General features: G+C 40.0%; 1 protein-coding gene across 3 annotated transcripts in view; it reads right to left on the reverse strand.

The window, feature by feature from the left end:
- Positions 1–13,016, reverse strand: part of TNFRSF19 (TNF receptor superfamily member 19) — a 101,434-nt gene that overhangs the window by 64,935 nt on the left and 23,483 nt on the right. The window lies entirely within an intron of this gene.

Raw genomic sequence — 13,016 nt, forward strand, 5'->3', positions numbered from 1 at the left:
TATGGCTCAATGGGATAAAATCCTCAGATTCCACATGGCTGAGCAACCTGTCATATATTTTCCTAAAAATGCAGGAAAGATAACTATGTATTAAGCAAAATTTCTAAAAAAGAACTGAATGGGAAGAGATGCTGCTTGGGGCTTACAGGGAAGGAAGCAAAGGAGCTAGTGAGAGGCGCCTGCTCAGAATGCCCAGGGCAACAGCATCTGGCATGAGGAGCGTGGAGGACCAGAAACAGATGGGTCGGGAACCGGTGGCAAGGTCCAGGGTAGCTCAGAGGAAGAAGGACAGGAAGAAGGCTGACCAGCAAGGCAGCTCCCACGGTGCATGTGCATTAGGTCAATATGATTCTGCTATCTCCTCATTTTATAGGCTGGTCCTATGCCAGAATTGCTGGAAGAAAGTTAATCATTCTAGAGCCATACTGTCCAATACAATTGTCAGACCCCATGTGGCCTCATTTAATTTTCATCAGTTAAAATGAAATAAAATTCTGTAAGTGTTCAGTAACCTCAGTGGCTAGTTGCTCGTATACTGGATAGAGCAGATAGAGACCACTTCCACCATCACAGACAGTTCTATCAGAGAGAATTGCACTAGGCTATTTACAAAATGAGCAAGAGATTGCTACTCCCACGTGGCTCCACCACTCCTTCCTCCCGCACTGTTACTTACTAGCAGTGACAATGGACAAATCAGTGAACCACTGTGTCCCAGTTTCCCTGTCCATAAGATGCGGATGATTATATTCCCTATTTAAAACATACGTTGTAAGGATTCCATTATTTAATATACAAAGATTACATAGTACCTGGCTCACTGTATGAAAAATTAGCCAATAATATCTTAGTTGCATAATATGTATTACAAGAGATAGTTCATATTTATGTTAAGAGATGTCGTTTATGTGAACATAGCCCAAGATATCCAAGGTAAACGGTTAAAATAAGAATCTTTTAAAAGTGGCCAAAGAAGAGAAGGGTATCATCAATCTAAGTCAGCAACAGTATCGGTGGACCTGCAGCTGCTGTGCAGACTTCTTAATACCTAATAATTGAAAGGAAGTGAAAAGAGGCTGGGACCTACTGACCACACACCACTGGTGAGTCAAGGCGTAGACTGTATCCAGGAATACGATTCCAGCAGCCCCAGCCCGCCCTGACTACACATTTTTACGGTGGAAACCTAACTAACAATAGGAAGGGACGCTCAGACACCTTGGGAAAAAATAGAATTGAATGCCTTCCAAAGAAAATAATAATTAGGAGAAATAAAACCGCAGATGGAAAGTTTAACTATACCTGCTTAACCAAAGCACTTCCAAGCTTTAGTTTTAAGGCACAGGTACATGTTTGTAATTGAAAGAACCTCATGACCCAGAGTGCGCTATTTTAGACAGATGGACTGAAGAACAGAAAATGTCAGAAGTTTTAAGATACCTTTAATACAGAGAAGCAAATAACATAACAATGTTACAATAAAAGTTATTTGAAAATGCTAATGGCCTACTAAAAAATGTACTTTTTACCCACAGTATAAAAAAATCTTTTGCTGTACATATCAATAGTTTGGTCTAGCTTTTCTTCTTTTTCATAATTAACTTTAAAAAGTTTTATGTTTACTCTACTTTCAAAATTTCAAATACCATAGACAACCAAAACTCTAAGCCTCAGTCAAAAAAGGTAAGGGCCCTCAGACTTGTTTAATTACAATTTAAAAGGTATCCCTCCAAACTATCTATCTATTTATCTATTTATTTATTTGAGACAGGGTCTCACTTTGTCACCCAGACTTGAGGGCAGTGGTGCAATCTCAGCTCACCACAACTCTGCCTCGCAGACTCAAGCGATTCTCCTGCCTCAGCCTCCTGAGTAGCTGGGATTACAGGCGCCCACCACCACACCTGGCTAATTTTTGTATTTTTAGTAGAGATGGGGTTTCACCATGTTGGCCAGGCTAGTCTCGAACTCCTGACCTCAGGCAATCCACCCGCCTCAGCCTCCCAAAGTGCTGGGATTACAGGTGTGAGCCACTGTGCCTGGCCCAAACTATATATTTAATATCTCGTTTTAAAAAAGATTATAAACGTAGTTGTCTGAAAAAATTTTTAAAGCTTAGTCTTAGTCAAAAGACTAAATTTTCCCTTGATTTGTAAAGCTTGGAAGTGAAAATTAGCCAGTTAAATGTAATTTTAATTTTAGTGATTTATCTGACTTTTATAACATATACACAAATTCATTCATTTTTATATTACTAGATTTAAGTGTCACTTTTTTTTCCAAGTAATATTTGAGATTAACTGATTTGTTCACTCATGTACTGTGTCAGGAGCTGGGTGCTCTGTAGATACAGGGTAGAAAAGCTGAACAACATGGGCTTCCAGGTGGACAGCTCAGGGCAGGCATGCGGTAACATGGTATACAATTGTGCACCTGAGTGGGTCCTAAGAATCTCATTTTTCACTCACATTATTACCTTTACTTTTATTGCTCCTCACTCAATTTGTCCTAGTCTTTTTTTAAAAAAAAAAAATTATAAATACGGAAACAGAAGATGAACAAATGAAATAAGTACATAAAGGCCGAATTGTTCTGGTTGCTTCCGTTTGGCTCTTCCTTCACAGGGGGATGGCTGTTTCAATCCTTATGGAAAACTGCTATCTATAGAAAAACATTTCTTCTGGATAGCCATGGGAATATGAAATACAGCACCTGTTATCAGATGGTGTTCTCAGAAGATGGATTATTTCTGTTTATAAACACAATTTTTTAGAGCAGTTTTTAGGTTCATAACGAAATTGAGAGGAAGGTAGAGAGACAGTCCTTATACGCCCTGCCCTCCCCCGCCGCCACACACGAAGCCTCATTCTTATCAGCACCCTGCACCAGAATGATACATTTTTTACAATCTGTGAACACATCACGGTCACCTAAGTTCCATACTTTACATTAGGGTTTATTCTTGGCGTTATATTCTGTGAGTTTGAACAACATAGAATGATACCCATCCACCATTACAGTATCATACAGAGTAGATTCCCTGCCCTAAAAATCTTCCATGCCCACGTATTCATCCCTCCCTCACCCTTACCCCTGGCAACCAGTGATCTTTTTACTGTTTCCATAGTTTTGCCTTTTCTAGAATGTTGTATAGTTGGAATCATACAGTAAGCAGACTTTTCCAATTGGCTTCTTTCACTCGGTAATGTGCATTTAAAGTCCTCTGTGTCTTTTCATGGCTTGATAGCTCATTTCCTTTTAGTGCAGAGTAATATTCCATTGTAGGGATCACAGCTTATTTACCCACCCCTTACTAAAGTACCGCTGGGTTGCTTTCAAGTCTTCATAATTATGAACAAACCTGCTGTAAGCATCTGTGTGCAGGTATCTGTATAAGTGTTAAGTGTCCATTCCTTTGATAAAATACTAAGGAGCACAATTGCTGGATCAAATAATAAGAGTATGCTTAGTTTTGTAAGACACTGCCAAGTTGTCTTCCAAATGGCTGTACCATTTTGCATTCCCACTAGCAAGGAATGAGAACTCCCGTTACTCCACATCCTTAACAGCCTTCGGTGTTGTCTGTGTTCCGGATTCTGGATTCTGGATTTCTAATAGGTGTACAGTGGTATCGCGTTGCTTAAATTTGCATTTCCCTGATGACATACTACATGGAGGATCTTTTCATATGCTTATTTGCCATCTGTATATCTTCTCTGGTGAGGTGTTTAAGGTCTTTTACCCATTTTTAAATTGGATTTGTTTGTTTTCTCAGTGTTGAGTTTTAAGAATTTTTTTGTATGTTTTGAATAACAGTCCTTTTTCAGATATCTTTTGCAAATGTTTTCCACCAGTTTCTGGCCTGTGTTTTCATTCTCTCAACAGTGTCTTAAGCAGAGTGGGAATTTTTAATTTTAATTAAGTCTAGCTTATTAATTCTTTCTTTCACAGGTTGTGCCTTTGGTGTCATATAAAACAGTCATCACCAAACCCAAGGTCTTCTAGACAAAATCTTCTAAGAGTTTTATAGCTTTGCATTTTACAGTTAGGTCTGTGACCTGTTTTGAGTTAGGTCTGTGTCTAGATTCATTTTTTGCATGTGGATGTCGAGTTATTTTAGATCCATTTGTTGAAGAGTCTATCTTTTCTCCATCATGTTGTCTGCTACTTTGTCAAAGACCAGATGACTACACTTACCTGGGTCTATTCCTGGGCTCTCTATTCTGTTCCATTGATTGATATGTCTATTCTTTTGTCAATACCACACTGTCTTGATTACTGTATCTTTACAGTAAGTCTTGATGTGGGTAGTGTCAATCCTCCAACTTTTTCTTCTAAAAAACTGTGTTGACTATTCTGAGTCTTTTGCCTCTACATATAAACTTTAGAATCAGTTTATCAATATCTACAAAATAACTTGCTGGGACTTTGATTGGGATTCCATTGAATCTATAAATCAAGTTGAAAAACACTGACATCTTGACAATATTGAATCTTCCTATCCATAAACATGGAATATCTCTCCAGTTATTTAGTTCTTCTTTTATTTCTTTCATCAGAGTCTTGTAATTTTCCTCATAAAAATCTTGTACATATATTGTTAGATTTATACCTAAGTATTTTATTTTTGGGGGGGTGCTAATATAAATTATATTATTTTAAATTTATAATCCCACTTGTTCATTGCCAGTATATATGAAAGTTACTGACTTTTGTACATTAACGAGGTATCTTGAAATATTACTATAATTGCTTATTCATTCCAGGAGTTTTTCTGTTAATTCTCTTGCATTTTCTACATAGATGATTATGCCGTATGTGAACAAGGAAAACTTTATTTCTTCCTTCCAAATCAGTTTACCTTTTCTTTTTTTTTTGTCTTAGTGCATGAGTTAGGATTTCCTGTATGATGCTGAAAATGAGTGGTGAAAGGGAACATCCTTGCCTTGTTCCTGATCTTAGTGGAAAGCTTCTAGTTTCCATCATTAAGTATGATGTCAACTCTAGGGTTTTGCTTTTGTTGTGGTTGTTGTAGAAATTCTTTACCAAGTAGAGGAAATTCTTTTCCATTCCTAGTTTACTGAGAGGTTTTGTTGTTGTTGTTGTTTAATCATGAATGGGTGTTAGATTTTTCAAATACTTTTTGTGCACTTATTGCTATATGTGATTTTTTTCCTCTTTAGCCCACTGATGTGACAGATTACATTAACTGAATTTCAAAGGTTGAACCAGCCTTGTGTATGTGGGATAAATCCCATTTTGTCACAGTGTGTGATTTTTTTTATGTACACTGTTGGATTCAATTTGCTAATATTTTGTTGAGAATTTTTGAAGGAAAATTTCTCAGGGTACAGAATTTTAGGTGCTATTTTCTCAATACTTTAAATGTTTCACTGCACTCTCTTCTGCCTTGCATGATTTCTGAGTAAAAGTCAGATGTCATTCTTATCTCTGCCCCTCTGTACATATGGCGTTTTTTCCCTCTAGCTTCTTCCAGGGCTTTTTCTTTGTTTTTCTGCAGTTTGCAAATGATATACTTGGTGTCGTTTTTGGGCATTTATCTTGCTTGGTGTTCTCTGAGTTTCCTGGATCTGTGGTTTGGTGTCTGGCATTAACTTGGGAAAATTCTAAGTCATTATCATTTCAAATATTTCTTCTGTTCCTTTCTCTGATTAGCGTATTAATATTAGAATATTCATGATTAATGCTATTAGCATATTAATCAGAGTTGTTCTTGATTCTCTCTGATAACTCCAAGATCCCTGCCAAGTCTGGTTCTGATGCTTGCTTTGTCTCTTCAAATTGTATTTTTTGCCTTTTAGTATGCTTTGTACATTTTTGTTAAATGTCATACATGATACACTGGGTAGAAGGAGCTACTATAAATGGGACTTTAGTAATGTGGAGATGAGAAGTGAAGGAAAGGGCAGCTTTCCATAGTCCTGTGCAGGCCTGTGCCTCTGTACTGTAAGCTTCCCCAGTGCCTCTCCCTTAAATGGGAGAGAATGGCTGGAGCAGAGTCAGTATTTCCCTTCCCCAGGTCAGTTAAGCTCTGATAAAACCCCAGCAGGTGAGCCTTTGGTGTATGCGTTTCTCTTGAGGGCAGTCCTTGTTAAGAAAAAGAACGCTCTAGCATATTTCAAAATGTTCCTTTTCTGCCTTCCCTGTCAGAAAAACAAGTGATTTTTTGGTTCAGTTTTGCTTTGATTTTGACATTTACTATGAAAATCGGTTTGAGTTCCTGGAGGTGAAACTCACAAAAGCATGGGAGGATGCTCTATGAGTGGGTCCTCCTGGAGTTTAACTCTCAGACTTTTCCAAACCTAGGCTACAGCAGGCTGTCCATAACAGTGCAGGTTTCCCACCCTGGTGCTGGCTCCTGGGGAGGCTTCTGCAGCAGTGTGTTGTGATTCTCTGTAGCTGCCTGCGACCTCACTTCTCCTGCAAATCTAAGAGCTGTGGACTTTTCAGTTTGTTCAGCTTTTTACTTACTGTTGGGGTAGAGTGACAACCTCTAAATTCCTCATATATATGAAATCAGAAATGGGAAAATGATTTCTTAATCAACAAAAATATTAAGACTAATGGGACTTTCATCTTCTGGTCTGATTCTCCAAAAATTACCTTAAGGTTATATTCTGCAGATTCAAAGGATGAAGATTAGACAGTTATTTCTTAGAAATTATTCACTCATGTCTCAGAATCTGTGAAGTTTCATTCAGATTTTCACTGAGATTTGGGAAAAGAAGAATGTTTGAGGAAAGAAATGTCACCAACTTTAAACCAAAATTAAAATTCTAAGCCCCCACCATCTGAATGGACCCCTCCTCTTGGCCAAGGACATTCCAAAGTTAACCTGAAAAACTAGTTCAGGTCAGGATGGAAAGGGGGAGCCAGACATGCCTCATGGTACCCTCCTCCCTTCTGGAATTACTGATGGAACAGACTCTTTAAGTCTGATAAGAAAACACAATCTATTCTCTCTGAAGTCTGCTACCTGGAGGATTCATCTGCATGATAAAACCTTGGTCTCTAAAACCCCTTATCTTAACCCTTTCTATTGACATTCCTTTCTATTGACTCCAGGTCTTTAGATAATAACCAAATCCTGCAATCCACCTATGACCTGGAATCCCCCTTCCCCTACCTGCTCCCCACTCCCAGTTGTCCTGCCTTTCCAAACTGAACCAATGTTGAGTGATGTCTTATGTCTCCCTAAATTGTATAAAACCAACTTGTAGCCTTACCACCTTGGACACATGTTGTCAGGATCTCTCGAGGGCTGTGTCATGGGCCACTGGTCACACATTTTTTGGCTCAGAATAAATCTCTTCAAATATTTTACAGAGTTTGACTCTTTTCATCAGCAGTCTATTTTCCTCTTGGGCATGATGGCATTTTTAAATACTTTGTTCACTGATCTTAGATATGTCAACCTGTTAAAAATTAATCTTTTTACACCCAACACAGAAAAATCTATGTCTGAAAGTGCATGTTATTGTAATCAACAGGGGTTGAAAAATACCTGTTGAGATGCTACCATTAATGAGATATCACACAGACTTTGAAGGTCAGTCAGTTTCAATCCAAATGTAAAGCCCAGGATACTAAAAGCCACCACTCATTTAACACAAAAGCCAGAGAGAAAAGCTACCTTCCAGACGCCACTTGTGGAATGCATAATTCTTTGTTTCCTGCTGTTTATAGATCATTGATCAAAAATCTATGAATGACAAGACTCAACTGTAGATAATGGCAGTCTGTAGGGGAAAAGGACTTCTCTTGTAAAAGTCCCTTTAAATAAAAAGAAAAATCTATTGTTCCTTTTCTAACAGAAAGGCTTTGATGTTTTATTTAAAACAAAACAATACATCACTTCTCCACAACTAGTAACATCTTCAAAAGATCAGCAAATAAAGCAAATGGATGTATAGCTCTGAATGTGCTCACAAGAAAAGGCAGGCCTCAGAACATCCAAGACTGTGAAATATGTCCTGATATAACACACACTAACACACAGTTTCTTAGCATATAGTGGTTGAAATGAATATATTTAAAGTGCTCCTGGGAGTAACATACACTCACTGTGGTGAGATCAATAATAAGACACATACTGTCAAAGGAATGTTCAAAACCATGGTTTGGAAAATGCCTGCTATCTCGGAGCATCTTTATTTAAGACACTGGCAGGCTCTACTTCTTGACTAGTAATGCTAACAGTCATTTTAAGAAAAAGAAGTCCCAGTAAGTAGTAGCATTCATGATTTCTGTTATCAATGATTTAGGGTATAATATAAACTGTAAGTTCTGGGATACATGTGCAGAATGTGCAGGTTTGTTACATAGGTATAAATGTGCCATGGTGGTTTGCTGCACCCATCAATCCATCATCCACATTAGGTATTTCTCCTAATGCTATCCCTCCCCTTGTCACCCACCCCACGACAGGGCCTGGTGTGTAATGTTCCCCTCCCTGTGTCCATGTGTTCTGATTGTTCAATGAGAATGGGAATGCTTCCAGCTTTTGCCCATTCACTATGATATTGGCTGTGGGTTTGTCATAAATAGCTCCTATTATTTCCAGATACATTCAATCAATACCTCATTTATTGAGAGTTTTTAGCATGATGGGGTGAATTTTATCAAAGGTCTTTTCTGCATCTACTGAGATAATCATGTGGTTTTTGTCATTGGTTCTGTTTATGTGATGGATTACATTTATTGTTTTGAGTATATTGAACCAGCCTTGCATCCTAGGGATGAAGCTGACTTGATTGTGGTGGATAAGCTTTTTGATGTGCTGCTGGATTCGGTTTGCCAGTATTTTATCGAGGATTTTCACATCGATGTTCATCAGGGATATTGGCCTGAAATTTTCTTTTTTTGTTGTGTCTCTGCCAGGTTTTGATATCAGGATGATGCTGACCTCATAAAATGAGTTAGAGAGGAGTCCCTCTTTTTCTATTGTTTGGAATCTTTTCAGAAGGAATGGTACCAGCTCCTCTTTGTACCTCCGGTAGAATTCGGCTGTGAATCCGTCTGGTCCTGGGCTTTTTTTGGTTGGTAGGCTATTAATTATTGCCTCAACTTCAGAACTTGTTATTGGTCTATTCAGGGATTTAACTTCTTCCTGGTTTAGTCTAGGGAGGGTGTATGTGTCCAGTAATTTATCAATTTCTTCTAGATTTTCTAATTTATTTGTGTAGAGGTGTTTATAGTATTCTCTGATGGTAGTTTGTATTTCTGTGGGATCAGTGGTGATATCTCCTTTATCATTTTTTTATTGTTTCCACTTGATTCTTTTCTCTTTTCTTCTTTATTAGTCTAGCTAGTGATCTATCTATTTTGTTAATCTTTTCAAAAAACCAGCTCCTGGATTCATTGATTTTTTTAAAGGGTTTTTTTGTGTCTCTATCTCCTTCAGTTCTGCTCTGATCTTAGTTATTTCCTGTCTTCTGCTAGCTTTTGAATTTGTTTGCTCTTGCTTCTCTAGTTCTTTTAATTGTGATGTTAGGGTGTCAATGTTAGATCTTTTCCACTTTCTCCTGTGGGCATTTAGTGCTATAAATTTCCCTCTACACACTGCTTTGAATGTGTCCCAGAGATTATGGTACATTGTATCTTTGTTCTCATTGGTTTCAAATAACTTATTTATTTCTGCCTTAATTGTGTTATTTACCCAGTAGTCATTCAGGAGCAGGTTGTTTAGTTTCCATGTAGTTGTGCGGCTTTGAGTGAGTTTCTTAATCCTGAGTTCTAATTTGATTGCACTGTGGTCTGAGAGACTGTTATGATTTCCATTCTTTTGCATTTGCTGAGGAGCGCTTTACTTCCAACTATGTGGTGAATTTTAGAGTAAGTGCGATGTGGTGTTGAGAAGAATGTATATTCTGTTGATTTGGGGTGGAGAGTTCTGTAGATGTCTATTAGGTCCAATTGGTCCAGAGCTGAGTTCAAGTCCTGAATATCCTTGTTAATTTTCTGTCTCGTTGATCTGTCTAATATTGACAGTGGGGTGTTAAAGTTCCCACTATTATTGTGTGGGAGTCCAAGTCTCTTTGTGTAGGTCTCTAAGAACTTGCTTTGTAAATCTGGGTGCTCCTGTATTGGGTGCATATATATTTAGGATAGTTAGCCCTTCCCTTCTTCTTGTTGCATTGATCCCTTATACCATTATGTAATGCCCTTGTCTTTTGCGATCTTTGTTGGTTTAAAGTTTTTTATCAGAGACTAGGATTGCAACCCCTGCTTTTTTTTGCTTTCCATTTGCTTAGTAAATATTCCTCCATCCCTTTATTTTGAGCCTATGTGTGTCTTTGCATGTGAGATGGATCTCCTGAATACTGCACACTGATGGGTCTTGACTCTTTATCCGATTTGCCAGTCTAATTGGTGTATTTAGCCCATTTACATTTAAGGTTAATATTGTTATATGTGAATTTGATCCTGTCATTATGATGCTAGCTGGTTATTTTGCCTGTTAGTTGATGCAGTTTCTTCACAGTGTCGATGGTCTTTACAATTTGGTATGTTTTTGTAGTGCCTGGTACCAGTTGTTCCTTTCCATACTCAGTGCTTCCTTCAGGAGCTCTTGTAAGGCAGGCCTGGTGGTGACAAAATGTCTCAGCATTTGCTTGTCTGTAAAGGATTTTATTTCTCCTTCACTTACGAAGCTTAGTTTGGCTGGATATGAAATTCTGGGTTGAAAATTCTTTTCTTTAAGAATGTTGAAGCCGGGCGCGGTGGCTCACGCCTGTAATCCCAGCACTTTGGGAGGCCGAGATGGGTGGATCACGAGGTCAGGAGATCGAGACCATCCTGGCTAACACAGTGAAACCCCGTCTCTACTAAAAATACACAAAATTAGCTGGGCGTGGTGGCAGGTGCCTGTAGTCCCAGCTACTCGGGAGGCTGAGGCAGGAGAATGGCGTGAACCCAGGAGGCGGAGCTTGCAGTGAGCCGAGGTCGCGCCACTGCACTCCAGCCTGGGTGACAGAGTGAGACTCCATCTCAAAAAAAAAAAAAAAAAGAATGTTGAATACTGGCCCCCACCCTCTTCTGGCTTGTAGGGTTTCTGCAGAGATATCCACTGTTAGTCCGATGGGCTTCCCTTTGTGGGTAACCCGACCTTTCTCTCTGGCTGCCCTTAACATTTTTTCCTTTATTTCAACTTTTGTGAATCTGAAGATTATGTGTCTTGGGGTTGCTCTTCTCGAGGAGTATCTTTGTGGTGTTCTCTGTATTTCCTGAATTTAAATGCAGGCCTCTCTTGCTAGGTTGGGGAAGTTCTCCTGGATAATATCCTGAAGAGTGTTTTCCAACTTGGTTCCATTCTCCCCGTCACTTTCAGGGACACCAATCAAATGTAGATTTGGTCTTTTCACATAGTCTCATATTTCTTGCAGGCTTTGTTTGTTCCTTTTCATTCTTTTTTCTCTAATCTTGTCTTCACGCTTTATTTCATTAAGTTGATCTTCAATCTCTGATATCCTTTCTTCTGCCTGATCAATTCAGCTATTGATACTTGTGTATGCTTCACGAAGTTCTTGTGCTGTGTTTTTCAGCTCCATCAGGTCATTTATGTTCTTCTCTAAACTGGTTATTCTAGTTAGCAATTCCTCTAACCTTTTTTCAAGGTTCTTAGCTTCCTTGCATTGGGTTAGAACAGGCTCCTTTAGCTTGGTGAAGTTTGTTATTACCCACTTTCTGAAGCCTACTTCTGTCAATTTGTCAAACTCATTCTCTGCCAGTTTTGTTCTCTTGCTGGCAAGGAGTTGTGATCCTTTGGAGGAGAAGAGGCGTTCTGGTTTTTGGAATTTTCAGCCTTTTTGCACTGGTTTTTCCTCATCTTTGTAGATTTATCTACCTTTGGTCTTTGATGTTGGTGACCTTCGGATGGGGTTTTCATGTAGACGTCCTTTTTGTTGATGTTGATGCTATTCCTTTCTGTTTGTTAGTTTTCCTTCTAACAGTCAGGCCCTTTGCTTCAGGTCTGCTGGAGTTGGTTGGAGGTCCACTCCAGCCCGTTTGCCTGGATATCACCAGTGGAGGCTGCAGAACAGCAAAGATTGCTGCCTGTTTCTTCCTCTGGAAGTTTCATCCCAGAGGGGCACCTGCCAGATGCCAAGCGGAGATCTCCTGTATGAGGTGTCTGTCGACCCCTGCTGGGAGGTGTCTCCCAGTCAGGAGGCTTGGGGGTCAGCGACCCACTTGAGGAGGCAGTCTGTCCCTTAGCAGAGCTCGAGTGCTTTGCTGGGAGATCTGCTGCTGTCTTCAGAGCTGGCAGGCAGGAACATTTAAGTCTGCTGAAGCTGCACCCACAGCCACCCCTTCCCTGAGGTGCTCTGTTCCAGGGAGATGAGAGTTTTATCTATAAAGCCCCTCACTGGGGCTGCTGCCTTTCTTTCAGAGATGCCCTCCCCAGAGTGGAGGAATCTAGAAAGGCAGTCTGGCTACAGTGGCTTTGCCGAGCTGTGGTGGGCTCCACCCAGTTTGAACTTCCAGGTGGCTTTGTTTACACTGTGAGGGGAAAACCACCTACTCAATCCTCAGTAATGGCAGATGCCCCTGCCCTCACCAAGCTTGAGTGTCCCAGGTGGACTTCAGACTGCTGTGCTGGCAGTGAGAATTTCAAGCCAGTAGAGCTTAGCTTGCTGGGCTCCGTGGGGGTGGGATCTGCTGAGCTAGACAATTTGTCTCCCTGGCTTCATCCCCCTTTCCAGGGGAGTGAATGGTTCTGTCTTGCTGGCATTCCAGACGCCACTAGGGTATGAAAAAAAACTCCTGCAGCTAGCTCAGTGTCTGCCCAAACAGCCGCCCAGTTTTGTGCTTAAAACCCAGGGCCCCAGTGGTGTAGGCACCTAAGGGAATCTCCTGGTCTGTGGGCTGCACAGACAATGGGAAAAGTGTAGTATCCGGGTTGGAGTGCACCATTACTCATGGCACAGTCCCTCAAGGCTTCCCTTGGCGAGGGGAAGGAGTACCTGGACCCCTTGCACTTCCCAGGTGAAGTGACA

This window comes from Nomascus leucogenys, chromosome 5 (genome assembly GCF_006542625.1).
Source record: "Nomascus leucogenys isolate Asia chromosome 5, Asia_NLE_v1, whole genome shotgun sequence".
In the NCBI taxonomy this organism is placed as follows: Eukaryota; Metazoa; Chordata; class Mammalia; order Primates; family Hylobatidae; genus Nomascus; species Nomascus leucogenys.